Here is a 26168-nt window from a genome sequence, read left to right as displayed (position 1 = left end):
AAGCCGGAGAGGAGTCGGTAGAAGACAGAAAGACCACCAACCTGCCTGCGGTGAGTGAGTGAAAGGCCCTCAGAGATAGCTTCATCGCGGGAGATTCCAATGATTCTGAAAGCTTTGCTTTCAACAGCGTGAAGCCGAGCTAGGTGTGAGGCAGGAGCACCAGCCCATAGGGGAGAACAGTATTCCATTGAGCTGCGGATGAAAGCCTTGTATGTGGTGAGGAGCTCAGGTGTGCCTAGGAAGGACTTCGCACGACGGAGGATGCCCAGTCGGCGACTGGCTTTGCAGGCCAGCTTGGAAATGTGGTTTTCCCAAGAAAGATCATGGCAGATAGTGAGACCCAAAAGCTTGAGCGACAGAACTTCTTGGAGAGGATTGTTGAGAAAGTAGATGGGAGGGTTGTCCAGTCGATCTTTTCGGAGAGACATAGTAAGAGTGTGAGATTTGTCAGGATTGAAAGACATGTTCCACTTGTTTGACCAGTCTGTGATTTTGTACAGGTCTTCAGAGAGTGAGGAGGCTGCAGACTGCCGATCTGAGGGAAGAGGCATGGAGCGGCAGAGAGTGGAGTCATCAGCAAAGAGATAGAGAGGATTTTCCAGAGAGTCGGAGAGATCATTGATAAAGACCAGAAAAAGCACAGGGCCCAGCACACTGCCTTGGGGAACTCCAGCCTGAACAGGAAGGGGAGATGAGAGAAATCCATTCAGGGCCACACGTTGACTACGACCAGAGAGGAAGTCCGCAAGCCATGCATGGAGATTTCCATGGATACCATAGGAGTAGAGTTTGGTGAGCAGAGCTGGGTGCCAGACCGTATCGAAGGCACGTGATATGTCGAGGGAGACAGCTCTAATTTCCTGTTTGGCATTGAGGACCTCCATCCATTGTTGAGACAGGAGAAGCAGCATGTCCAGAGTAGAGTGACCTGGTCTGAATCCAAATTGATGATCAGAGATCAAGCCATTGGAGAAGAGGAAAGATTTCATATCCGAAGCAATGATGGATTCCATGACTTTGCTGATAATTGGGAGCAGGCTGATTGGTCTGTAGTTAAAAGGATCTGTTTTTGCACCTTTTTTGTGTAAAGCGGTAATGTTTGCTGATTTCCAGGATGCTGGCAGATGACCTTGAGCAGAAGATAGGGTGAAAAGCACAGAGAGAGGGTGAGATAGAGCGGCAGAGCAGGATTTTAGGACCCGTGGGCTGATGCCGTCTGGTCCAGTTGCAGAATCAGAGTCGAGGTTAGACAAAAACTCCTCCACCTTGTCAGGAGAGAAGGACACAGAGTCCAGGAGCAGTTGGGTTCGACTGGGAAAGGTGGGAACAGAGAGAGATGGGTTTGGGACTAAAGATTTTGAGGCAAACACAGAGTTGAGGCATTCGGCTTTGTCACGTGCGATGTCAACTGTGTGGCCATTTGAGGTAAGGGAGGGTATGGAGGGGGAACAAACACCAGAAACGGATTTGACCAGACGCCACCAGGATTTGGAGGAAGGAGACAGGTTTGAGAGTTCGTTCTTGAGTGAGGAGAGATAGTGCTTCCTGGCACTCCTGAGGGTAGACACACACTTGTTCCGAGCTTGGCGGAAGGAACTGAGATTGCCTTCAGTTGGATTAGCCTTCCAAGAGGCAAAGGCAAGTTGTTTCAGGGCAACTGCCTCACCACAAGATTCGGTGTACCATGGACGGGAGGAAGGGTAAGACAACTGAAGACGAGATGGGATAAATCTGTGCATGAGAGAGATCAGTTTGCTTTGGAAGAATTCCCAGGAAGAATTGATGTCAGAGGCAGTGGAGATGGGAGACCAATCCAGACGATTGATGGCTGCTTGAAGCCCGTCCCAGTCGGCCTGAGTGAAATGCCAGATTCTTCGATGCTGAGGAGGCTCTCTGAGAATGGCCAGAGAGATGTCCACTTTGACAAGCACATGATCAGAAGAACCGATTGGAGCAGAAGAAGAGCAGCAGACATTAGCAGGGAAGTTTGTCATAACCAAGTCTAGAAGAGAAGAAACTCCATTGGCTGAGATCCGGGTCGGGAAATTGACAGATTGTGTCAATCCCAGTGAGTCACAGAAGTCCTTTGCTGAGGTGCCATGACTGGTGAGAGAGGAACCCACACCCAACCAGGTGGCATGATGAGAGTTGAAGTCACCACATATGAGGAAGAGAGAGTTGGGATGAGTGGAAAGAAGTTGGTCCATGTTGTCAGAGAGTGAAATGTAAATTGAGTCATCACTGTTTGGGGGACGGTACAGAACACATATGAACAAAAGGTGGGAGCGGAGAGGAAGCCGTAGCCAGAGGTACTCCTGGGGGTGAGGAGGAGAGAGGGCAGTGCAAGGAGAATGAGGAAGAGAGTTTTTGATAAAGATAGCCACCCCACCACCAGGACGAGGCTCAGGTCTATCATACCGGAAGAGGGAGTAACCAGGAAGAGATATTGAGGAATCAGAGACATCTTGAAGGAGGAAAGTCTCTGTTAAGCAGATCAAGCCTGGATTGTCAGAAGCAACCTGTATGGAGAGATCAGTCAGGTTTGAGCGAAGGCCCCGGATGTTTGAGGTCCATACCGTTAAAGAAGAGAGAGGGGGAGCATCGGGTACAGGACAGGGGAGGGGAGGAGTAGGGTAAGATGAAGGATGAGAGGGGGAGGTAGGGAGAGCAGTTGATAGTGTGTCAGAGATTACAGAAGAGTTCCAAGAAAAGGAAGGATGAGGAGGATGAAAGGTTTGGTGGTGAAGGGATGAGGCAGAGTGAGGGGTTGTTTGAGGGGGGGCATGGGACAGTAGAAGGTTGGGGGGGGTGGAGGCATGAGATAGAAGGGAGACGAGGTGGGGAGGAGGAAACTTTGTGGAGGGGGGAGGAGGGAGAATTTGAGAGGAATGGTATGGGGGGAGATTTGAATGGGAGGAGTTGGGGGGGAGTTTTGAAGGGGAGGAGTGAGGCGGGAGTTTAGGAGGGGAGGGGCAAGGGGGGAGTTTAGGAGGGGAGGGGCAAGGGGGGAGTCTAGTAGTGGAGGGGCAAGGGGGGAGTTTAGGAGTGTAGGGGCAAGGGGGGGGATTTGGAGGGGAGGGGCAAGGGAGGAGTTTATGAGGGGAAGGGCAGGTGGGGAGTTCAGGAGTGGAGGGGCAAGGGGGGAGTTTAAGAGTGGAGGGGAAAGGGGGGAGTTTAGGAGTGTAGGTGCAGCCCAGCCTGCGATCCCAGCCTGCGTTTTGGCGGTAACGGTGCTCCGTCGGGATCCCAGCCTGCTTTTTCGGCGGTAACGGTGCTCTGTTGGGATCCCGGCCTGGTGTTTTGGCGGTAAAGGTGATCCCTTGGGATCCCAGCCTGGTTTCTGGTGGTAACGGTGCTCCCTTGGGATCCCAGCCTGGTTTTCTGGCGGGAACGGTGCTCCGTTGGGATCCCAGCCTGGTTTTTGGCGATAACGGTGCTCTGTTGGGATCCCAGCCTGGTTTTTTGGTGGTAACGGTGCTCCGTTGGGATCCCAGCCTGGTTTTTTGGCGATAACCGTGCTCCGTTGGGATCCCAGCCTGGTTTTTTGGCGGTAACTGTGCTCCGTCGGGATCCCAGCCTGGTTTTTTTGCGATAACGGTGCTCCGTTGGGATCCCACCCTGGTTTTGGGGTGGTAACAGTGCTCCGTCGGGATCCCAGCCTGCGTTTTGGCGGTTACGGTGCTCTGTTGGGATCCCAACCTGGTTTTTGGGTGGTAACGGTGCTCTGTTGGGATCCCAGCCTGGTTTTTTGGCGGTAACGGTGCTCTGTTGGGATCCCAGCCTAGTTTTTTTGCGATAACAGTGCTCCGTTGGGATCCCAGCCTGGTTTTATGGCGGTAACGGTGCTCCGTTGGGATCCCAGCCTGGTTTTTTGGCGATAGCCGTGCTCCGTTGGGATCCCAGCCTGGTTTTTTGGCGGTAACTGTGCTCCGTAGGGATCCCAGCCTGGTTTTTTGCGATAACGGTGCTCCGTTGGGATCCCAGCCTGGTTTTTTGGTGATAACGGTGCTCCGTTGGGATCCCACCCTGGTTTTGGGGCAGTAACAGTGCGCCGTCGGGATCCCAGCCTGCGTTTTGGCGGTTACGGTGCTCTGTTGGGATCCCAGCCTGCTTTTTGGGCGGTAACGATGCCCCGTTGGGATTCCAGCCTGCTTTTTGGCGGTAACGGTGCTCCGTCGGGATCCCAGCCTGCTTTTTCGGCGGTAACGGTGCTCGCTTGGGATCCCAGCCTGCTTTTTGGCGGTAACGGTGCTCCGTTGGGATCCCAGCCTGCTTTTTTGGCGGTAACGGTGCTCCGTCGGGAGCCCAGCCTGGTTTTTTGGCGGTAACGGTGCCCGGTTGGGATTCCAGCCTGCTTTTTGGCGGTAACGGTGCTCCGCCGGGATCCCAGCCTGCTTTTTCGGCGGTAACGGTGCTCCGTTGGGATCCCAGACTGGTTTTTTGGTGCTAACGGTGCTCCGTTGGGATCCCAGCCTGCTCTTTGGTGGTAACGGTGCTCCTTCGGGATCCCAGCCTGGTTTTTTGGCGGTCACGGTGCTCCCTTGGGATCCCAGCCTGTTTTTTTGGCGGTCACGGTGCACCCTTGGGATCCCAGCCTGGTTTTTCGGCAATAACGGCGCTCCGTTGGGATCCCAGCCTGGTTTTTTGGCGGTACCGGTGCTCCGTTGGGATCCCAACCTGGTTTTTTGGTGGTAACGGTGCTCCTTTGAGATCCCAGCCTGGTTTTTTGGTGGTAACGGTGCTCCGTTGGGATCCCAGCCTGGTTTTTTGGCGATACCCATGCTCCGTTGGGATCCCAGCCTGGTTTTTTGGTGGTAACGGTGCTCCGTTGGGATCCCAGGATGGTTTTTTGGCGATAACGGTGCTCCCTTGGGACCCCAGCCTGTTTTTTTGGCGGTAATGATGCTCTTTTGGGACCCCAGCCTGGTTTTTTGGCGGTAACGGTGCTCCGTTGGGATCCCAGCCTGGTTTTTTGGCGGTAACGGTGCTCCCTTCGGACTCCCCATGGGGTGGGGTGGTGGGACCAGGTGGGTGGATAGGCACTGGAGTCCCTTTACCACCCCATTAATCCTACTAACCCCCCTAGAGAATGTTATAGCCGTTATGTTGTGGTTGTGTTTATCTTGCAGTACTATTCGTAATGTAATCCCCGAGCTCCCTTGTCCCAGCTTCCCGGGGAGAGTGTAGGCGCATTCTGATTCTCCCATACGCAAGTGGCCGGAACCCTGGAGGCAGACCGTCCCTTTCTGTGGTTTGACCCAGACGGGGGCAGGCCTCTCGGCCACATGGGCAATCATTGACGGGCGATAATTAAATTGTCGATTGCAACTCTTGCCGTTGTCAACCCCTTCTCTTTCCAGCGTGGTGACTAAACATGGGGAATCGATAGGTTGTGAGCAGAGGTCATTGAGGGACAAGGGTAGCACTATCATGTGTATTCCTGTGGTGCCTGCTTGGGGAAAGCGCATGCACGACCAGCAGTGTGTCCTATTTTGAATTGTTGCCACTTCCCTGGCCACTTTCCAATATGTGTTTTCACCCTTCTTTGGGGCCTTATTCTGGGGTTGTGGCGTGAGTATGTATTCGATGCATGGTATGTAGTTCCTTTCGCCACCGGCCGCGCCAGGGGTCCAGACGCTGCACCGGACCTGCATGGTCATGGTGCTCCCCAGCCTGTTTTATGGTGGTAACGGTGCTCCCTTGGGATCCCGGCCTGGTGTTTTGGCGGTAAGGTGCTCTGTTGGGATCCCAGCCTGGTTTTCTGGCGGTAACGGTGCTCCGTTGGGATCCCGGCCAGGTTTTTTTGGCGGTAACGGTGCTCCGTTGGGATCCCAGCCTGGTTTTTTGGCGGTAACGGTGCTCCGTCGGGATCCCAGCCTGGTTTTTTGGCGATAACGGTGCCCCGTTGGGATCCCAGCCTGCTTTTTGGCGGTAACGGTGCTCCGTCGGGATCCCAGCCTGCTTTTTGGCGGTAACGGTGCTCCGTTGGGATCCCAGCCTGCTTTTTCGGCGGTAACAGTGCTCCGTTGGGATCCCAGCCAGGTTTTTTGGTGATAACGGTGCTCCGTTGGGATCCCAGCCTGCTCTTTGTTGGTAACGGTGCTCCTTCGGGATCCCAGCCTGGTTTTTTGGCGGTCACGGTGCTCCCTTGGGATCCCAGCCTGTTTTTCTGGCGGTCACGGTGCACCCTTGGGATCCCAGCCTGGTTTTTTGGCGATAACCGTGCTCCGTTGGGATCCCAGCCTGGTTTTTTGGTGGTAACGGTGCTCCGTTGGGATCCCAGCCGGGTTTTCTGGCGGCAACGGTGCTCCATTGGGATCACAGCCTGGTTTTTTGGCGGTCACTTTGCTCCTTTGGGATCCCAGCCTGGTTTTTTGGCGGTAACGGTGCTCCGTTGGGATCCCAGCCTGGTTTTTCGGTGGTAACGGTGCTCCGTCGGGATCCCAGCCTGGTTTTGTGGCGATAACGGTGCCCCGTTGGGATTCCAGCCTGATTTTTGGCGGTAACGGTGCTCTGTCGGGATCCCAGCCTGGTTTTTTGGCGATAACGGTGCTCCGTTGGGATCCCAGCCTGGTTTTTTGGCGGTAACGGTGCTCCGTTGGGATCCCAGCCTGGTTTTTTGGCGATAACCATGCTCCGTTGGGATCCCAGCCTGGTTTTTGGCGGTAACGGTGCTCCGTCGGGATCCCAGCCTGGTTTTTTGGCGATAACGGTGCTCCGTTGGGATCCCAGCCTGGTTTTTGCGTGGTAACAGTGCTCTGTTGGGACCCCAGCCTGGTTTTTTGGTGGTAACGGTGCTCCATTGGGATCCTAGCCTTGTTTTTTGGTGGTAACGGTGCTCCCTTGGGATCCCAGCCTGGTTTTTTGGTGGTAACGGTGCTCCGTTGGGATCCCAGCCTGCTTTTTGGCGGGAAGGTGCTCCGTTGGGATCCCAGCCTGGTTTTTTGGTGGTAACGGTGCTCCGTTGGGATCCCAGCCTGTTTTTTTGGTGGTAACGGTGCTCCCTTGGGATCCCAGCCTGGTTTTTTGGTGGTAACGGTGCTCCGTTGGGATCCCAGCCTGCGTTTTGGCGGGAAGGTGCTCCGTTGGGATCCCAGCCTGGTTTTTTGGTGGTAACGGTGCTCCGTTGGGATCCCAGCCTGCTTTTTGGCGGTAAGGTGCTCCGTTGGGATCCCAGCCTGGTTTTTTGGCGATAACGGTGCTCCGTTGGGATCCCAGCCTGGTTTTATGGTGATAACGATGCTCCGTTGGGATCCCAGCCTGTTTTTTTGGCGATAACGGTGCTCAGTTGGCATCCCAGCCTGGTTTTTTGGCGGTAACGGTGGTCCGTCGGGATCCCAGCCTGATTTGTTGGTGGCAACGGTGCTCCGTTGGGATCCCAGCCTGGTTTTTATGGTGATAATGGTGCTCCCTTGGAATCCCAGCCTGTTTTTTATGATGATAATGGTGCTCCCTTGGAATCCCAGCATGGTTTTTTGGCGGTAACGGTGCAGCCTGTTTTTTTGGCGGTAATGGTGCTCCCTTTGTATCCCAGCCTGGTTTTTTGGCGGTCATGGTGCTCCCTTGGGATCCCAGCCTGGTTTTTTTACGGTATCGGTGCTCTGTTCGGATCCCAGCCTGGTTTTTTGGTGATAACGGTGCTCCCTTGGGACCCCAGCCTGGTTTTTTGGTGGTAACGATGCTCCGTTCGGGATCCCAGCCTGGTTTTTTGGCGGCAACAGTGCTCCATGGGGATCACAGCCTGGTTTTTTGGCGGTCACTTTGCTCCCTTGGGATCTCAACCTGTTTTTTTGGCGGTAAGGTGCTCTGTTGGGATCCCAGCCTGGTTTTTTGGTGGTAACGGTGCTCCGTTGGAATCCCAGCCTGGTTTTTTGGTGGTAACGGTGCTCCGTTGGGATCCCAGCCTGTTTTTTTGGCGATAACGGTGCTCCCTTGGGACCCCAGCCGGGTTTTTTGGCGGCAACGGTGCTCCATTCGGGTCACAGCCTGGTTTTTTGGCGGTCACTTTGCTCCCTTGGGATCCCAGCCTGATGTTTTGGCGATCACGGTGCTCCCTTGGGACCCCAGCCTGTTTTTTTGGCAGTAACGGTGCTCCGTTGGGATCCCAGCCTGGTTTTTTGGCGATAACGGTGCTCCGTTGGGATCCCGGCCTGGTTTTTTGGTGGTAACAATGCTCCGTTGGGATCCCGGCCTGGTTTTGCGGCAGTAACGGTGCTCTGTTGGGATCCCGGCCAGGTTTTTTGGCGGTAACGGTGCTCCGATGGGATCCCGGCCAGGTTTTTTTGGTGGTAACGGTGCTCCGATGGGATCCCGGCCTTGTTTTTCTGGCGGGAACGGTGCTCCCTTGGGATCCCAGCCTGTTTTTTTTGGCGGTCACGGTGCACCCTTGGGATCCCAGCCTGGTTTTATGGCGATAACGGTCCTCCGTTGGGATCCCAGCCTGGTTTTTTGGCGGTACCGGTGCCCCGTTGGGATCCCAGCCTGGTTTTCTGGCGATAACAGTGCTCCTTTGGGAACCCAGCCTGGTTTTTTGGCAGTAACGGTGCTCCCTTGGAATCCCAGCCTGGTTTTTTGGCGGGACCGGTGCTCAGTTGGGATCCCAGCCTGGTTTTTTGGCGATAACGTTGCTCCGTTGGGATCCCAGCCTTGTTTTTTGGCAGTAAAGGTGCTCCGTTGAGATCGCAGCCTGGTTTTTTGGTGGTAACGGTGCTCCGTTGGGATCCCAGCCTGGTTTTTTTGGTGATAACGGTGCTCTGTTGGGATCCCAGCCTGGTTTTTTGGCGGTAACGGTGCTCCGTTGGGATCCCAGCTTTGTTTTTTGGTGGCAACGGTGCTCTGTTGGGATCCCAGCCTGGGTTTTTGGCGGTAACGGTGCTCCGTTGAGATCCCAGCCTTGTTTTTTGGCGGTAAAGGTGCTCCGTTGAGATCGCAGCCTGGTTTTTTGGTGGTAACGGTGCTCCGTTGGGATCCCAGCCTGGTTTTTTTGGTGGTAACGGTGCTCTGTTGGGATCCCAGCCTGGGTTTTTGGCGGTAACGGTGCTCCGTTGAGATCCCAGCCTTGTTTTTTGGCGGTAAAGGTGCTCCGTTGAGATCGCAGCCTGGTTTTTTGGTGGTAACGGTGCTCCCTTGGGATCCCAGCCTGGTTTTTTGGCGGTAACGGTGCTCCCTTGGGATCCCATCCTGGTTTTTTTGGCGGTAACGGTGCTCCATTGGGATCCCAGCCTGGTTTTTTGCGGTAACAGTGCTCCCTTGGGATCCCAGACTGGTTTTTTCACAGTAACGGTGCTCCCTTGGGATCCCAGCCTGGTTTTTCCACGGTAACGGTGCTCCCTTGGGAACCCAGCCTGTTTTTTTGGTGGTCACGGTGCTCCCTTGGGATCCCAGCATGATTTTTTTGCGGTCACTGTGCTCCCTTGGAATCCCAGCCTGGTTTTTTGGTGGTAACGGTGTTCCCTTGGGATCCCAGTCTGGTTTTTTGGCGGTAACGGTGTGCCGTTGGGATTCCTTCCTGGTTTTTGGGTGGTAACAGTGCTCCGTTGGGATCCCAACCTGGTTTTTTGGTGGTAACGGTGCTCCTTTGGGATCCCAGCCTGGTTTTTTGGCGGTCACGGTGCTCCCTTGGGATCCCACCCTGTTTTTGTGGCAGTCACGGTGCACCCTTGGGATCCCAGCCTGGTTTTATGGCGATAACGGTCCTCCGTTGGGATCCCAGCCTGGTTTTTTGGCGGTACCGGTGCTCCGTTGGGATCCCAGCCTGGTTTTCTGGCGATAACAGTGCTCCTTTGGGAACCCAGCCTGGTTTTTTGGCAGTAACGGTGCTCCCTTGGAATCCCAGCCTGGTTTTTCGTGGGAACGGTGCTCAGTTGGGATACCAGCCTGGTTTTTTGGCGATAACGGTGCTCCGTTGGGATCCCAGCCTGGTTTTGTGGCGATAACCATGCTCCGTTGGGATCCCAGCCTGGTTTTTGGCGGTAACGGTGCTCCGTCGGGATCCCAGCCTGTTTTTTGGCGATAGCGGTGTTCCGTTGGGATCCCAGCCTGGTTTTTGAATGGTAACGGTGCTCCGTTGGGACCCCAGCCTGGTTTTTGGGGGTTACGGTGCTCTGTTGGGATCCCAGCCTGGTTTTTGGGCGGTAACGGTGTTCCGTTGGGATCCCAGCCTGGTTTCTTGGCGGTAACGGTGCTACGTTGGGATCCCAGCCTGGTTTTTTGGCGGTAACGGTGCTGCCTTGGGACCCCAGCCTGGTGTTTTGGCGGTAATGGTGCTGCCTTGGGACCCCAGCCTGGTGTTTTGGCGGTAACGGTGCTGCCTTGGGACCCCAGCCTGGTTTTTGGGGGTTACGGTGCTCTGTTGGGATCCCAGCCTGGTTTTTGGGCGGTAACGGTGTTCCGTTGGGATCCCAGCCTGGTTTCTTGGCGGTAACGGTGCTACGTTGGGACCCCAGCCTGGTGTTTTGGCGGTAACGGTGCTGCCTTGGGACCCCAGCCTGGTGTTTTGGCGGTAACGGTGCTGCCTTGGGACCCCAGCCTGGTTTTTTGGCGGTAACGGTGCTGCCTTAGGACCCCAGCCTGTGTTTTTGGCGGTAATGATGCTCCCTTGGGACCCCAGCCTGGTGTTTTGGCGGTAACAGTGCACCGTTGGGATCCCAGCCTGTTTTTCTGGCGGTAACGGTGCTCCCTTGGGATCCCGGCCTGGTTTTTTGGCGGTCACGGTGCTCCCTTGGGATCCCAGCCTGGTTTTTTGGCGGTCACGGTGCTCCCTTGGGATCCCAGCCTGGTTTTCTGGCGGTGACGGTGCTCCCTTGGGATCCCAGACTGGTTTTTTGGCGGTCACGGTGCTCCCTTGGGATCCCAGCCTGGTTTTCTGGCGGTGACGGTGCTCCCTTGGGATCCCAGCCTGGTTTTTTGGCGGTCACGGTGCTCCCTTGGGATCCCAGACTGGTTTTATGGCGGTGACGGTGCTCCCTTGGGATCCCAGACTGGTTTTATGGTGGTCACGGTGCACCCTTGGGATCCCAGGCTGGTTTTTTGGCGATAACGGTGCTCCGTTGGGATCCCAGCCTGGTTTTTTGGCGATAACGGTGCTCCGTTGGGATTCCAGCCTGCTTTTTGGTGGTGACGGTGCTCCCTTGGGATCCCAGACTGGTTTTATGGCGGTGACGGTGCTCCTTCGGGATCCCAGCCTGGTTTTTTGGCGATAACAGTGCCCCGTTGGGATTCCAGCCTGGTTTTATGGTGGTCACGGTGCACCCTTGGGATCCCAGGCTGGTTTTTTGGCGATAACGGTGCTCCGTTGGGATCCCAGCCTGGTTTTTTGGCGATAACGGTGCTCCGTTGGGATTCCAGCCTGCTTTTTGGTGGTGACGGTGCTCCCTTGGGATCCCAGACTGGTTTTATGGCGGTGACGGTGCTCCTTCGGGATCCCAGCCTGGTTTTTTGGCGGTAACCGTGCTCCGTCGGGATCCCAGCCTGCTTTTTCGGCGGTAACGGTGCTCTGTTGGGATCCCGGCCTGGTGTTTTGGTGGTAACGGTGATCCCTTGGGATCCCAGCCTGGTTTTTGGTGGTAACGGTGCTCCCTTGGGATCCCAGCCTGTTTTTCTGGCGGGAACGGTGCTCCGTTGGGATTCCAGCCTGCGTTATTTTTTTTATTTTTATTTTTTTTATTTTTTTGTATACAAGATCGAGGCTCGTGAAAGAGCGAACATTAATCACACAGAAAGACAAACCGACACATAAAACATATAACATCGGGAGCGGTAGACAAGATGGGGAGAGAGGGGGAAGGACACAAACACAACATTTGAGAGCAGGGACCGAGAGACATGGAGACATCGAGAGATCTGAGAGAGGGCGAGGGCTTTGGGCGGGGGGGGCATGGGAAGGGGGCGGTGGGAGAGGTATAAAACATATGGACACTGCCAGGACTTCCAGGAAAGAAGTTGGAATTTCAAACAAGGTGGATCTGGGGTGAATTAGCGGGGGTAGAAAAGATCAAGGTTTTGGATGGGGGAAGATAAGAGATGGTGGTGAACAGCTGTTTTAAAGACCTGGAGGGAGGAGTGGGATTGAAGGGAGTGTGGGAGTTTGTTCCAGAGGCGGGAGAAAAGAGGAATGAAGGAGTGAAGGTGAGCAGAGAGTCGAGATTTTGGCAGTTTAACCATCAGAGGCTTGCTGGCAGATCTTGTGCGACCTGTAGGAATATTTGGGGGACAGAGCACAGAGAGAGCTGGGGGAGCAAACCCGGAGAGGAGTCGGTAGAAGACAGAAAGACCACCTACCTGCCTGCGGTGAGTGAGTGAAAGGCCCTCAGAGATAGCTTCATCGCGGGAGATTCCAATGATTCTGAAAGCTTTGCTTTCAACAGCGTGAAGCCGAGCTAGGTGTGAGGCAGGAGCACCAGCCCATAGGGGAGAACAGTATTCCATTGAGCTGCGGATGAAAGCCTTGTATGTGGTGAGGAGCTCAGGTGTGCCTAGGAAGGACTTCGCACGACGGAGGATGCCCAGTCGGCGACTGGCTTTGCAGGCCAGCTTGGAAATGTGGTTTTCCCAAGAAAGATCATGGCAGATAGTGAGACCCAAAAGCTTGAGCGACAGAACTTCTTGGAGAGGATTGTTGAGAAAGTAGATGGGAGGGTTGTCCAGTCGATCTTTTCGGAGAGACATAGTAAGAGTGTGAGATTTGTCAGGATTGAAAGACATGTTCCACTTGTTTGACCAGTCTGTGATTTTGTCCAGGTCTTCAGAGAGTGAGGAGGCTGCAGACTGCCGATCTGAGGGAAGAGGCATGGAGCGGCAGAGAGTGGAGTCATCAGCAAAGAGACAGAGAGGATTTTCCAGAGAGTCGGAGAGATCATTGATAAAGACCAGAAAAAGCACAGGGCCCAGCACACTGCCTTGGGGAACTCCAGCCTGAACAGGAAGGGGAGATGAGAGAAATCCATTCAGGGCCACACGTTGACTACGACCAGAGAGGAAGTCCGCAAGCCATGCATGGAGATTTCCATGGATACCATAGGAGTAGAGTTTGGTGAGCAGAGCTGGGTGCCAGACCGTATCGAAGGCACGTGATATGTCGAGGGAGACAGCTCTAATTTCCTGTTTGGCATTGAGGACCTCCATCCATTGTTGAGACAGGAGAAGCAGCATGTCCAGAGTAGAGTGACCTGGTCTGAATCCAAATTGATGATCAGAGATCAAGCCATTGGAGAAGAGGAAAGATTTCATATCCGAAGCAATGATGGATTCCATGACTTTGCTGATAATTGGGAGCAGGCTGATTGGTCTGTAGTTAAAAGGATCTGTTTTTGCACCTTTTTTGTGTAAAGCGGTAATGTTTGCTGATTTCCAGGATGCTGGCAGATGACCTTGAGCAGAAGATAGGGTGAAAAGCACAGAGAGAGGGTGAGATAGAGCGGCAGAGCAGGATTTTAGGACCCGTGGGCTGATGCCGTCTGGTCCAGTTGCAGAATCAGAGTCGAGGTTAGACAAAAACTCCTCCACCTTGTCAGGAGAGAAGGACACAGAGTCCAGGAGCAGTTGGGTTCGACTGGGAAAGGTGGGAACAGAGAGAGATGGGTTTGGGACTAAAGATTTTGAGGCAAACACAGAGTTGAGGCATTCGGCTTTGTCACGTGCGATGTCAACTGTGTGGCCATTTGAGGTAAGGGAGGGGATGGAGGGGGAACAAACACCAGAAACGGATTTGACCAGACGCCACCAGGATTTGGAGGAAGGAGACAGGTTTGAGAGTTCGTTCTTGAGTGAGGAGAGATAGTGCTTCCTGGCACTCCTGAGGGTAGACACACACTTGTTCCGAGCTTGGCGGAAGGAACTGAGATTGCCTTCAGTTGGATTAGCCTTCCAAGAGGCAAAGGCAAGTTGTTTCAGGGCAACTGCCTCACCACAAGATTCGGTGTACCATGGACGGGAGGAAGGGTAAGACAACTGAAGACGAGATGGGATAAATCTGTGCATGAGAGAGATCAGTTTGCTTTGGAAGAATTCCCAGGAAGAATTGATGTCAGAGGCAGTGGAGATGGGAGACCAATCCAGACGATTGATGGCTGCTTGAAGCCCGTCCCAGTCGGCCTGAGTGAAATGCCAGACTCTTCGACGCTGAGGAGGCTCTCTGAGAATGGCCAGAGAGATGTCCACTTTGACAAGCACATGATCAGAAGAACCGATTGGAGCAGAAGAAGAGCAGCAGACATTAGCAGGGAAGTTTGTCATAACCAAGTCTAGAAGAGAAGAAACTCCATTGGCTGAGATCCGGGTTGGGAAATTGACAGATTGTGTCAATTCTAGTGAGTCACAGAAGTCCTTTGCTGAAGTGCCATGACTGGTGAGAGAGGAACCCACACCCAACCAGGTGGCATGATGAGAGTTGAAGTCACCACATATGAGGAAGAGAGAGTTGGGATGAGTGGATAGAAGTTGGTCCATGTTGTCAGAGAGTGAAATGTAAATTGAGTCATCACTGTTTGGGGGACGGTACAGAACACATATGAACAAAAGGTGGGAGCGGAGAGGAAGCCGTAGCCAGAGGTACTCCTGGGGGTGAGGAGGAGAGAGGGCAGTGCAAGGAGAATGAGGAAGAGAGTTTTTGATAAAGATAGCCACCCCACCACCAGGACGAGGCTCAGGTCTATCATACCGGAAGAGGGAGTAACCAGGAAGAGATATTGAGGAATCAGAGACATCTTGAAGGAGGAAAGTCTCTGTTAAGCAGATCAAGCCTGGATTGTCAGAAGCAACCTGTATGGAGAGATCAGTCAGGTTTGAGCGAAGGCCCCGGATGTTTGAGGTCCATACCGTTAAAGGAGAGAGAGGGGGAGCATCGGGTACAGGACAGGGGAGGGGAGGAGTAGGGTAAGATGAAGGATGAGAGGGGGAGGTAGGGAGAGCAGTTGATAGTGTGTCAGAGATTACAGAAGAGTTCCAAGAAAAGGAAGGATGAGGAGGATGAAAGGTTTGGTGGTGAAGGGATGAGGCAGAGTGAGGGGTTGTTTGAGGGGGGGCATGGGACAGTAGAAGGTTGGGGGGGGGGGTGGAGGCATGAGATAGAAGGGAGACGAGGTGGGGAGGAGGAAACTTTGTGGAGGGGGGAGGAGGGAGAATTTGAGAGGAATGGTATGGGGGGAGATTTGAATGGGAGGAGTTGGGGGGGAGTTTTGAAGGGGAGGAGTGAGGCGGGAGTTTTGGAGGGGAGGGGCAAGGGTGGAGTTTAGGAGGGGAGGGGCAAGGGGGGAGTCTAGTAGTGGAGGGGCAAGGGGGGAGTTTAGGAGTGTAGGGGCAAGGGGGTGGATTTGGAGGGGAGGGGCAAGGGAGGAGTTTATGAGGGGAAGGGCAGGGGGGGAGTTCAGGAGTGGAGGGGCAAGGGGGGAGTTTAAGAGTGGAGGGGAAAGGGGGGAGTTTAGGAGTGTAGGTGCAGCCCAGCCTGCCATCCCAGCCTGCGTTTTGGCGGTAACGGTGCTCCGTCGGGATCCCAGCCTGCTTTTTCGGCGGTAACGGTGCTCTGTTGGGATCCCGGCCTGGTGTTTTGGCGGTAAAGGTGATCCCTTGGGATCCCAGCCTGGTTTCTGGTGGTAACGGTGCTCCCTTGGGATCCCAGCCTGGTTTTTTGGCGGTAACTGTGCTCCGTCGGGATCCCAGCCTGGTTTTTTTGCGATAACGGTGCTCCGTTGGGATCCCACCCTGGTTTTGGGGCGGTAACAGTGCTCCGTCAGGATCCCAGCCTGCGTTTTGGCGGTTACGGTGCTCTGTTGGGATCCCAGCCTGGTTTTTGGGTGGTAACGGTGCTCTGTTGGGATCCCAGCCTGGTTTTTTGGCGGTAACGGTGCTCTGTTGGGATCCCAGCCTGGATTTTTTGCGATAACAGTGCTCCGTTGGGATCCCAGCCTGGTTTTATGGCGGTAACGGTGCTCCGTTGGGATCCCAGCCTGGTTTTTTGGCGATAGCCGTGCTCCGTTGGGATCCCAGCCTGGTTTTTTGGCGGTAACTGTGCTCCGTAGGGATCCCAGCCTGGTTTTTTACGATAACGGTGCTCCATTGGGATCCCAGCCTGGTTTTTTGGCGATAACGGTGCTCCGTTGGGATCCCAGCCTGCGTTTTGGCGGTTACGGTGCTCTGTTGGGATCCCAGCCTGCTTTTTGGGCGGTAACGGTGCCCCGTTGGGATTCCAGCCTGCTTTTTGGCGGTAACGGTGCTCCGTCGGGATCCCAGCCTGCTTTTTCGGCGGTAACGGTGCTCGCTTGGGATCCCAGCCTGGTTTTTTGGCGGTAACTGTGCTCCGTAGGGATCCCAGCCTGGTTTTTTGCGATAACGGTGCTCCATTGGGATCCCAGCCTGGTTTTTTGGCGATAACGGTGCTCCGTCGGGATCCCAGCCTGCGTTTTGGCGGTTACGGTGCTCTGTTGGGATCCCAGCCTGCTTTTTGGGCGGTAACGGTGCCCCGTTGGGATTCCAGCCTGCTTTTTGGCGGTAACGGTGCTCCGTCGGGATCCCAGCCTGCTTTTTCGGCGGTAACGGTGCTCGCTTGGGATCCCAGCCTGCTTTTTGGCGGTAACGGTGCTCCGTTGGGATCCCAGCCTGCTTTTTCGGCGGTAACGGTGCTCCGTCGGGAGCCCAGCCTGGTTTTTTGGCGGTAACGGTGCCCGGTTGGGATTCCAGCCTGCTTTTTGGCGGTAACGGTGCTCCGTTGGGATCCCAGACTGGTTTTTTGGTGCTAACGGTGCTCCGTTGGGATCCCAGCCTGCTCTTTGGTGGAAACGGTGCTCCTTCGGGATCCCAGCCTGGTTTTTTGGCGGTCACGGTGCTCCCTTGGGATCCCAGCCTGTTTTTTTGGCGGTCACGGTGCACCCTTGGGATCCCAGCCTGGTTTTTTGGCGATAACGGCGCTCCGTTGGGATCCCAGCCTGGTTTTTTGGCGGTACCGGTGCTCCGTTGGGATCCCAGCCTGGTTTTTTGGCGATAACCGTGCTCCTTTGGGATCCCAGCCTGGTTTTTTGGTGGTAACGGTGCTCCGTTGGGATCCCAGCCTGGTTTTTTGGCGATAACCGTGCTCCGTTGCGATCCCAGCCTGGTTTTTTGGTGGTAACGGTGCTCCGTTGGGATCCCAGCCTGGTTTTTTGGCGATAACGGTGCTCCCTTGGGACCCCAGCTGGGTTTTTTGGCGGCAACGGTGCTCCATTGGGATCACAGCCTGGTTTTTTGGCGGTAACGGTTCTCCCTTGGGACCCCAGCCTGTTTTTTTGGCGGTAATGATGCTCTTTTGGGACCCCAGCCTGGTTTTTTGGCGGTAACGGTGCTCCGTTGGGATCCCAGCCTGGTTTTTTGGCGGTAACGGTGCTCCCTTCGGACCCCAGCCTGTTTTATGGTGGTAACGGTGCTCCCTTGGGATCCCGGCCTGGTGTTTTGGCGGTAAGGTGCTCTGTTGGGATCCCAGCCTGGTTTTCTGGCGGTAACGGTGCTCCGTTGGGATCCCGGCCAGGTTTTTTTGGCGGTAACGGTGCTCCGTTGGGATCCCAGCCTGGTTTTTTGGCGGTAACGGTGCTCCGTCGGGATCCCAGCCTGGTTTTTTGGCGATAACGGTGCCCCGTTGGGATCCCAGCCTGCTCTTTGTTGGTAACGGTGCTCCTTCGGGATCCCAGCCTGGTTTTTTGGCGGTCACGGTGCTCCCTTGGGATCCCAGCCTGTTTTTCTGGCGGTCACGGTGCACTCTTGGGATCCCAGCCTGGTTTTTTGGCGATAACCGTGCTCCGTTGGGATCCCAGCCTGGTTTTTTGGTGGTAACGGTGCTCCGTTGGGATCCCAGCCTGGTTTTTTGGTGGTAACGGTGCTCCCTTGGGACCCCAGCCGGGTTTTCTGGCGGCAACGGTGCTCCATTGGGATCACAGCCTGGTTTTTTGGCGGTCACTTTGCTCCTTTGGATCCGAGCCTGATTTTCTGGCGGTCACGGTGCTCCCTTGGGACCCCAGCCTGTTTTTGTGGCGGTAAGGTGCTCTGTTGGGATCCCAGCCTGGTTTTCTGGCGGTAACGGTGCTCCGTTGGGATCCCAGCCTGGTTTTTTGGCGGTAACGGTGCTCCGTGTCGCGGAAGTGGAGGGTGAGACTCAAGACGCCAATGGTCGGAAACAGGTTTTACAAAAGGTCACAACTTTATTAACTGGTTATTCACTTGATTCCATTTACCAAATAATACCGCATTATTCAATGGCTGAGATTAACTCTTTTCCATGGTCCTTTTCGTTCGGCTGATGTTCCTCCGCCATGGTCCCGTTCGTCAGAGCTCCTCGCAGCAAGTCCTCTCGACTCCAGCCGCAGCTCCCGCTTATATGGACCAACTAGACTTAATCCTCTGTCCGCTGAACTCGTAATCTCCTCTCCGCCGACGTCACCGGTCGCCTCCCTGGCGCCAGCTAGCCCCCCCCCCTGCTGTGAGTTCCTTTTATCAAACAATAGGGGGGTGCTCCAGCCTGGGGCTGTGACCAGGTGTTTCAAGAGACCATCATGTTCGTGCACATTCCTAACTCATTTACAAACCCGTCCCCCACAGAGTTTGCATGTAAAATGCATCTGCTTTGTTACTAGGTCAACCAATAAGTTACCAGTGCCAATTAATAAGTTACACTGAATTACACTTCCACAATTCCCTCATCTTTTTGTTTTTGTTTATATTAACCATTAATCTAAACATCAATATAAGTAAACAATCAATCACTACAAGTAAACATCATTACAAGTATAAGTAAATAATCATAACTTTGGTAATCAAATTCCCTTAGGCATACACCGTCATCCTGCAAGAATCACAAAACATTTCGTTGGTCATTGACTCCTTCCATATTGTTCAATCTATTGCATTTGCATCACAAATATATTTTCAAAACAACACTTCACCATCACCAAGATACAACAATTTCACTTCATTTTCAAGTTTTGTAAAGCATCTGCACCATCTGGCAAAAACGTTTGCCTCCACACAAATGTTGACTTTGTTTGAAAGGAAGGGCTGATCACTTGTGTTTGAATCCAGGTATGAAACATTTTCTCCTAATGTCTTCATAGCTCCTGCACTACTTCGTGTAGGATTTCGCTGTTGTGGTAACATTGCGGAGTCATAGACTGACCCTGCTCTCCTTGTAGCATTCTTGCCACTTTTTGCTGTAAACCATAGTAATTCCTGAACAAGGCCTTCACCCAGTTGTAGTTGACTTGCCTCCTCCCTTATTGTGAGTGGGCAGCAAGTATTGGTGTGACATTGATTGGCCAGCAAGATGTGGAACAGGGATGCCGGATGCATCCACAATGATGTTGGGACCATGGTGTTCAGGTCATTCATGGTCCTTACCAGGAGCAATCCAGCAGAATCGTGCACAGCTGTTGTGACAAGGGCACAGCCGTTTTTTTGCAGCTCCATGCTGGTTCCCCGGACGTTGGTGAAGTAATAACATATGTCCCCGCATTTCACAGAGGTTGCAGGTAAAATGTCGTTGTCCTGCAACTTCTGATGTGGTGAATGTTCGAAGTCTTCGAACAAGAGTAAGTGATCGCCTTTCTTTCATATGTTGCAGTGTGATCCAGGCAAATGGTCACATAAATTTCCTTGGTGAAGGTAAGCATTCATCTCCAAGTTACACGGGAGAATGTCTTCATCATTCTTTGAGAAAGAGGGTGTATGCCACGATTAACTTCATTTTTTAGCCACAAATTTTCTTTCTTTCTTCTTCCCAATTCCGTTAGCAATCCCTCCAAAATGTGATCTCGTCTTATCCTTATGCTCAGTCATATCTGAATCTGCTTTCCGCACACACTGAATCAGATAGGGTACATCTTACCATGAAATCAGCATAATCATGTATATCTTCCGACAGTTTCACATTCAACAATTTGTTGTTTTTCCTTAACACAAAAAGTTATATTCATTTATATGCGTCACACAAATAATATTCAATCAGGTATGTATTTTATTACTAAACTAAGAATAGCATTGTATATGATTACAATCACACACGGGAATACCTAATTCCCAACAACAATTTTCCCAAACCAACAAATTAAGCATAATGTATTATTACCATAATTCCTCTCCACTTTTTCTTTTCCCTCTTTTTTTTTTTTTTTTTTTTCCTAACAGTGTGTCACTCGTGGTGATATGAGTTCATTGATATTGTAATTGACACAACTCATAACATTGTCGTTATGCCAATATGCCATTATCTTAATTCTACTGTATTCATTTGCAACATCACTTGATTTAGTCTTTTAATCTCAGTATTTATGTCGCCATAAAAGTCTTCCTTTTCTGGTTCCACATTTCTTTCCTCATTTGTCACTTCATGCGTTATCATCGTGTTGTTGGTTACCTTATTCAAACACACCGTCACTAAGGCTTTCAAGCAAGCCACCACTAAAACAATTGCCAATATAACTACTAAACCAACAAACAAGTCTGCTACTCCTTGTATATATTCATATCTATGACATAGTTATATGTCGATGACATTTAACATTATATACCAAACTAACAAGCTTCCTAAAAGGTAAATAAAGAAAATCCCTTAATATGTAACATAATCAGATTATTTGTCTTACCCTGATCCCCCTATCTCCCGGGGTTGAACTCAATCCCCTGATCATGAGTGTAGTTGTGATACATTTTTTCACTCATGCTGTATTAATATCAGCAGGTAATTGTATGTCATGTAGGCAATGTCACTATTCCAAGTAGGAATATCACATGTTGAAAATGTAATGTTTATCAATGCAAGGGGTGTTAAAATGTAATTCAAATGACTGTAAATCATGACTATCATTTTTCTACCACTGAATGTTCTGCTGGGCTGCTAGGTGCAGCCTCATTTTCTGTGGGATCGTCCACCTTAGCCCCATGTGCTTGCTTGCAATGAGAGGCATGAATCCAACTTTCTATTTTGGGTCCATATTTGTTTCTATTCTTATCAATCTCCTATGGTTTATCAATTCGTTCCAAGATACCGCAACCAAAGGTTTTAACCAAAGCTCTACCAAACTATTTCCAATTTGAACAAAAATGCCAGTGAAACAATGATTCGAAGGATTAACTTCAAGGGGTCAATAAATTTATTCTATAGCCAGATCTAATTTTCCCATCCAATAGTTTGCCTTGCCACATGTCATATTATAACACCTTAATAAACCTTCGAAAAAATGTTTCCCATCTCTACAAATTTCCTTTTTTACAAATAGCCATGTGTAACTTACGTATTTAACTACAATTTCCTCTCAATTTGTTTGGCCTAACTGGCCGCAAAAGTGGCTGCCAGCATGCAGTACCGTTTTTATCTACCAAGGAAGTGTTCCACACAAGACCTCTACCAAAATGTTGTTTGTAAAAACAAATCTGGGATTTCTGATTACATGGATGCACACTCTCAGGACATTTTCAGGCTGCTGTTAACAATCCACTACGATGACTTAATTCCTTTACCCACAATCAAATAATTAGTACAAATTGAGGATATTATCCCTATCACATTCTTTTATAGATTCATTATGTTGGATCTAATTTTTTCCAATAATTTTCCACTGCTGTAAGGCGGAACAATAGCTCTCATAAGTCTTAGTAATATCGTACTTAATTTGCCCAGCAGAGAATAATTTATTTACTATCCTTTCTCATCTGTTAACCAGTGACTTTGTTTAAACTCCAGAACTGAAAAACCCACAATAGTTCAAACCAGCAAAATTTTCTTTACTCTTTTCCCATATCATCTATGCCTAAAACACATCCATACATACAGCACAATTTATATGCTGATAAAATTCAAGTTTATATATATAAAATCCATGAGCAGAGTATTCTGGGAAGTTAGTGTAAGACCTCTCCCAAATTTGGATGATTTTGTACTTCCTCATTTCCTTTTATGAAGCTCATATCCATAAATAGATGTTATTCTCATATACATTCTATCAAAAATGGAATCCCAAAATTACTCACAATTTTACTATTAATTAATGGCTGCTCATAACCCAGCACATCAAAAAAAATTTTTTTTATATTCCATTTCCCTTGACAAAAGAGATAATGTTCATAATCAAATTATATTTCTATTTTATTTTACGGATTCTCTGGATATTCAATCCCATCCACATATCCCAATCCCATCCACATATAACTATCCATTTCCAGACAGGCACACTGTCGGTGTCAACAATCTTGTAAGATTGATACACAAAAACACACACACACATGCATTATGCATATTTGTTTGCGTTGGAACCATTATTTACAGATCAGATGGGTGTCAATTTTATTTCAATTTCATAAAATTTGTCAATCAAATTCAAAATGATTATAGACAAATAAACCAGAAGTCCATTCTTAGAAAACCCTTATGATGTCAAATTGAAATTACCCTTTCTGCCTTCACAATAATCTATCCAAATTTTGACTACGCACCCATTTGCATGTCAGTCGACCATTGACCTATCAATCGTGCGGAACAATAGTCCGAAATTCCCACCTGATCATCATGTGACTCTTGTTACTTGGTTTGCCAACAATTGCAACGCAATTGTTCCAAACTTTGTAAATTTAAAATTGCTGTGCCCAAAATAGAAGATCCAATTTTGGCATTTTATCAATTAATTATTAATTTGTTAACAAGCAAAAAGAAAAATGAATCATTCTTGCTCTGAAAACTTTTCAGACACAAGAATCATTGACAGTTGTTCATGTTTGTCCAGTAATCGAATCTGTTGAGGCCAATCATCATTTGGGATTTGCAGCAATGAAGGCCTAATCATTGTCTGAGGTACCGGTAAGCACTGGTACCCTTGATCTTGGTTTGCCCCATGACCTTGTCTTCCTGTTGACATACGGACATCTTCTTCTCCAATGTCCCATCTTTCCACACTCGAAACACCGGTTTCTGTCGTTGTCTGATCTGTGCGCCTGTGCACTTGTATTGCTGGGCTGCATCTCTACATCCCTGAGTTGCCACTGCAATCTCTCGTTATCTCCTGAAACACGAAAAAATTCTCTGTACCGTCCTTTTTGGGGAGACAACTGGAAATCAGATGGGACAACTGTGACTTTCATTCCTAATTTCGAGGGCAGTTGTGCATTTGTCTCCTCCACTGTATCCTGTATCCTTTTTATTTGAAGTTCTAGTTCCGTTATCCGTTCTTGCTGTTCCCGTTGTCTGGATTCACCATCCCAAAGATGGAATGCAAGCCAGTCTACCGTTAGATTCTGTCTCTTCCTGGCTTTCAATCTTTGTTCCAATCTTTCCAATCGACTTCGCTCAAATGTACCATCTCTTGGAAACTCCTCATCATGTCCCTTTGTCCACAAATACCAATTCTCGACCTGCCTTATAGCTTCGGCACCATAACGGTCGTACATATGATGTGTACAAGTACCTTTTTGTGGAATCTCTGGTTGTCCTTGTGTGTTCTTGCAGGCTCCATTTCCCATTCTGCCTTTTATCAAAGTAGCGTTGGATGTGTTGTAGCTTGTTCCAGGTTCCTCTAAAGCTTCACTCGTACCTCCAGGAAGGATCTCTCCACCTGTTCGCACGGTGATTTCCAGAGAATCTCCCTCAGCTGTGGCTTTTGCACAATCCAATCTCACAGATCAGTATTTGCAGATGAGCCGGAGGGTCAGTATGAAGTGGGTGAATCCTCAGGTGTCCGCTCTGTTTGACGGGGAAATCACACAATGGTAACCGCACATATATATCTGTATATAAACTCACCACCTTGCTCAATTTTCCCAGGTTGTCTCCACATTGATAATATCTCGCAAAGATATCAAAGCTTCTTTCTTGAGACCGCATTTTCATCAATCAAACAATCAATATATTCAATTCAATTTATTCAGTTCAATTTATGCAATTAAATTCAATCAATTAGATTCAATCAATTAACAATTCAATCAATTATTCAATTTCAATTAATTCATCAATATTCATCAATAAATCAAATTAATCATTTTGAATGACTCCTTGCATAAGCCCTTTCCCCAATGATGTCAGGACAGGTCCATCCATTGACTGAGATCGAATTTCATCGGTCGTCACCTCGGATTCGTACCTCATGTCAATTGATGAATCGCCGTCCTGTCCTAGGGTCATATCTGACATATTTTCCCATTTTGCCTGGTCTCCACAAATTTTTCTTTGCAACCACTAAAGGCAACTCATCCTTCATTCGTGAGACAGCCAAAATGGATGCCAGATATTAAAGTTCTTTAGGAAAAATATCTCATCATTTTCCTTTTAATAGTACCCAAAATCTCTTGGCAATATAAATTTCGTAAAACTCCTGTAATGGGACTGTCAAATTCCTTCAATCATGCTAAATTTTGAAACTCCATTGCTTGTAATACCCAATTTATCCCATAGGGCTTGAAAGTTCTTTCCCAAATTCATGCAATCATTCTGCATTTGAACCCTATGATATCATTCATAATAATCATCATGATTTTATAGTCATGGTCCTATCATAATCATCTATTTAAACGAACATTTCCTTTATCACCACAGCTATGTGGTATAATCAACAATAGAATAAAACTGTACATAGCAACAGGCTACCTCATGGCCACTTAGTATACCTATTGACAAAAAGTCATAACAATATCGAATAATCATTGAACAATTCAAAAATCGCTTCCACTGCTCTAGCCGCAGCATCCGTGATATTTGTTTGCTCATTCCCTATTCCTGATTCGTCATCAAGGATCTCCATCATCACACAGCGTACTTAATTCCGCATTTTAATGAGAATTCAACAGGAATTTACGACTCAAAGGAAAAAGAACGAGCAGACCTTTTGCAGGATGATCGTTACAAAATCGTTACATATATTAAAGTATTTCTAATGTCGACAAATCATATCTTAATTCTTGCAAGATTTGGTTCTTTGAATAAATCACAGCACCGGGAGAACCAGCTCCAAAAATGGATCTTTGTGTTTATTCAGCACCCTAGTAATTGGTTCTTTGTGTACTAATTACACAGCACCCAGGCCCCGCTCATATGGATCTTTGTGCAGCGCTACACAGCACCTGAGCAAAAGGGGTTTCATCTACATTTTCCCTATCTGGTGTACCATCCGTGATATTTGTCTGCTCATTCACTATTCCTGATTCGTCATCAAGGATCTCCATCATCACACAGCGTACTTAATTCCGCTTTTTAATGAGAGTTCAACAGGAATTTACGACTCAAAGGAAAAGAACGAGCAGACCTTTTGCAGGACGATAACTGGAATTAGTCGTGAAAATATATCCAAAATACTCAAAATAGACACCCACAAAAATAAACAACAAACACAAACAAACCCAAGGTCGACCATATTACACAATAAATTACATCATTTCAGCATCGTATTGATTGCTGAAATATTCCAGGGTTTATACACACCTCAAAAGAGGTATGCGTGGTGTTGCCCCCTCCCACGTTTATTCCAGGGTTTATACACACCTTAAAAGAGGTATGCGTGGTGTTGCCCCCTCCCACGTTTATTCCAGGGTTTATACACACCTTAAAAGAGGTATGCGTGGTGTTGCCCCCTCCCACTTTTAATTCCTCATTAAATCGTTTCCATTTAAAAAACATCGCCTTTACTGCTCCAGTCGCAGCATTTGTCACTTTGTTTGCTCATCCGCATGACCAAAACGAAATAAAGGGAGCTCAACCATTACACTGCGCTTTTAATGGCGCATGCCATAGAAACTCAACGCAATTTCGACTCGGCCAGCAAACGAGCAAATTGTGCAGGATGTTAACTGGAATTAGTCGTGAAAAATATATCCAAATTCACAAAAATACACACCCACACAAATAAACAACATTTATTCCGTTTAACAGAACAAACATTTCCTCTATCATGACATGCATGTCTTCAAAATTATATGCCCAAGAGAAAAAGTAAAATTAATTAAAACTGCGGGCAGTGATGATCCGGGGACCATACCGCTCCATCCTGATTGGACGAGTGCGTGCTAGAGTCGTTAACAACGACAGTCCAGATCCGATTGTTCAAAATTTCAACTCAATCGATCGAAAAATGAACGCAGGGATGCATTTTAAAGGTGCAGTGGCACTAACTGAGTTGCCACGAATATGGCCACGAAATTGCCAATATGGCCATCACAAAATATTTTCCTTAATCAATTGG

The sequence above is a fragment of the Myxine glutinosa genome, chromosome 3, assembly GCF_964187855.1.
Source record: "Myxine glutinosa chromosome 3, kmMyxGlut1.1, whole genome shotgun sequence".
Taxonomy (NCBI): Eukaryota; Metazoa; Chordata; class Myxini; order Myxiniformes; family Myxinidae; genus Myxine; species Myxine glutinosa.
Note: the sequence above shows the minus strand (reverse complement) of the source record.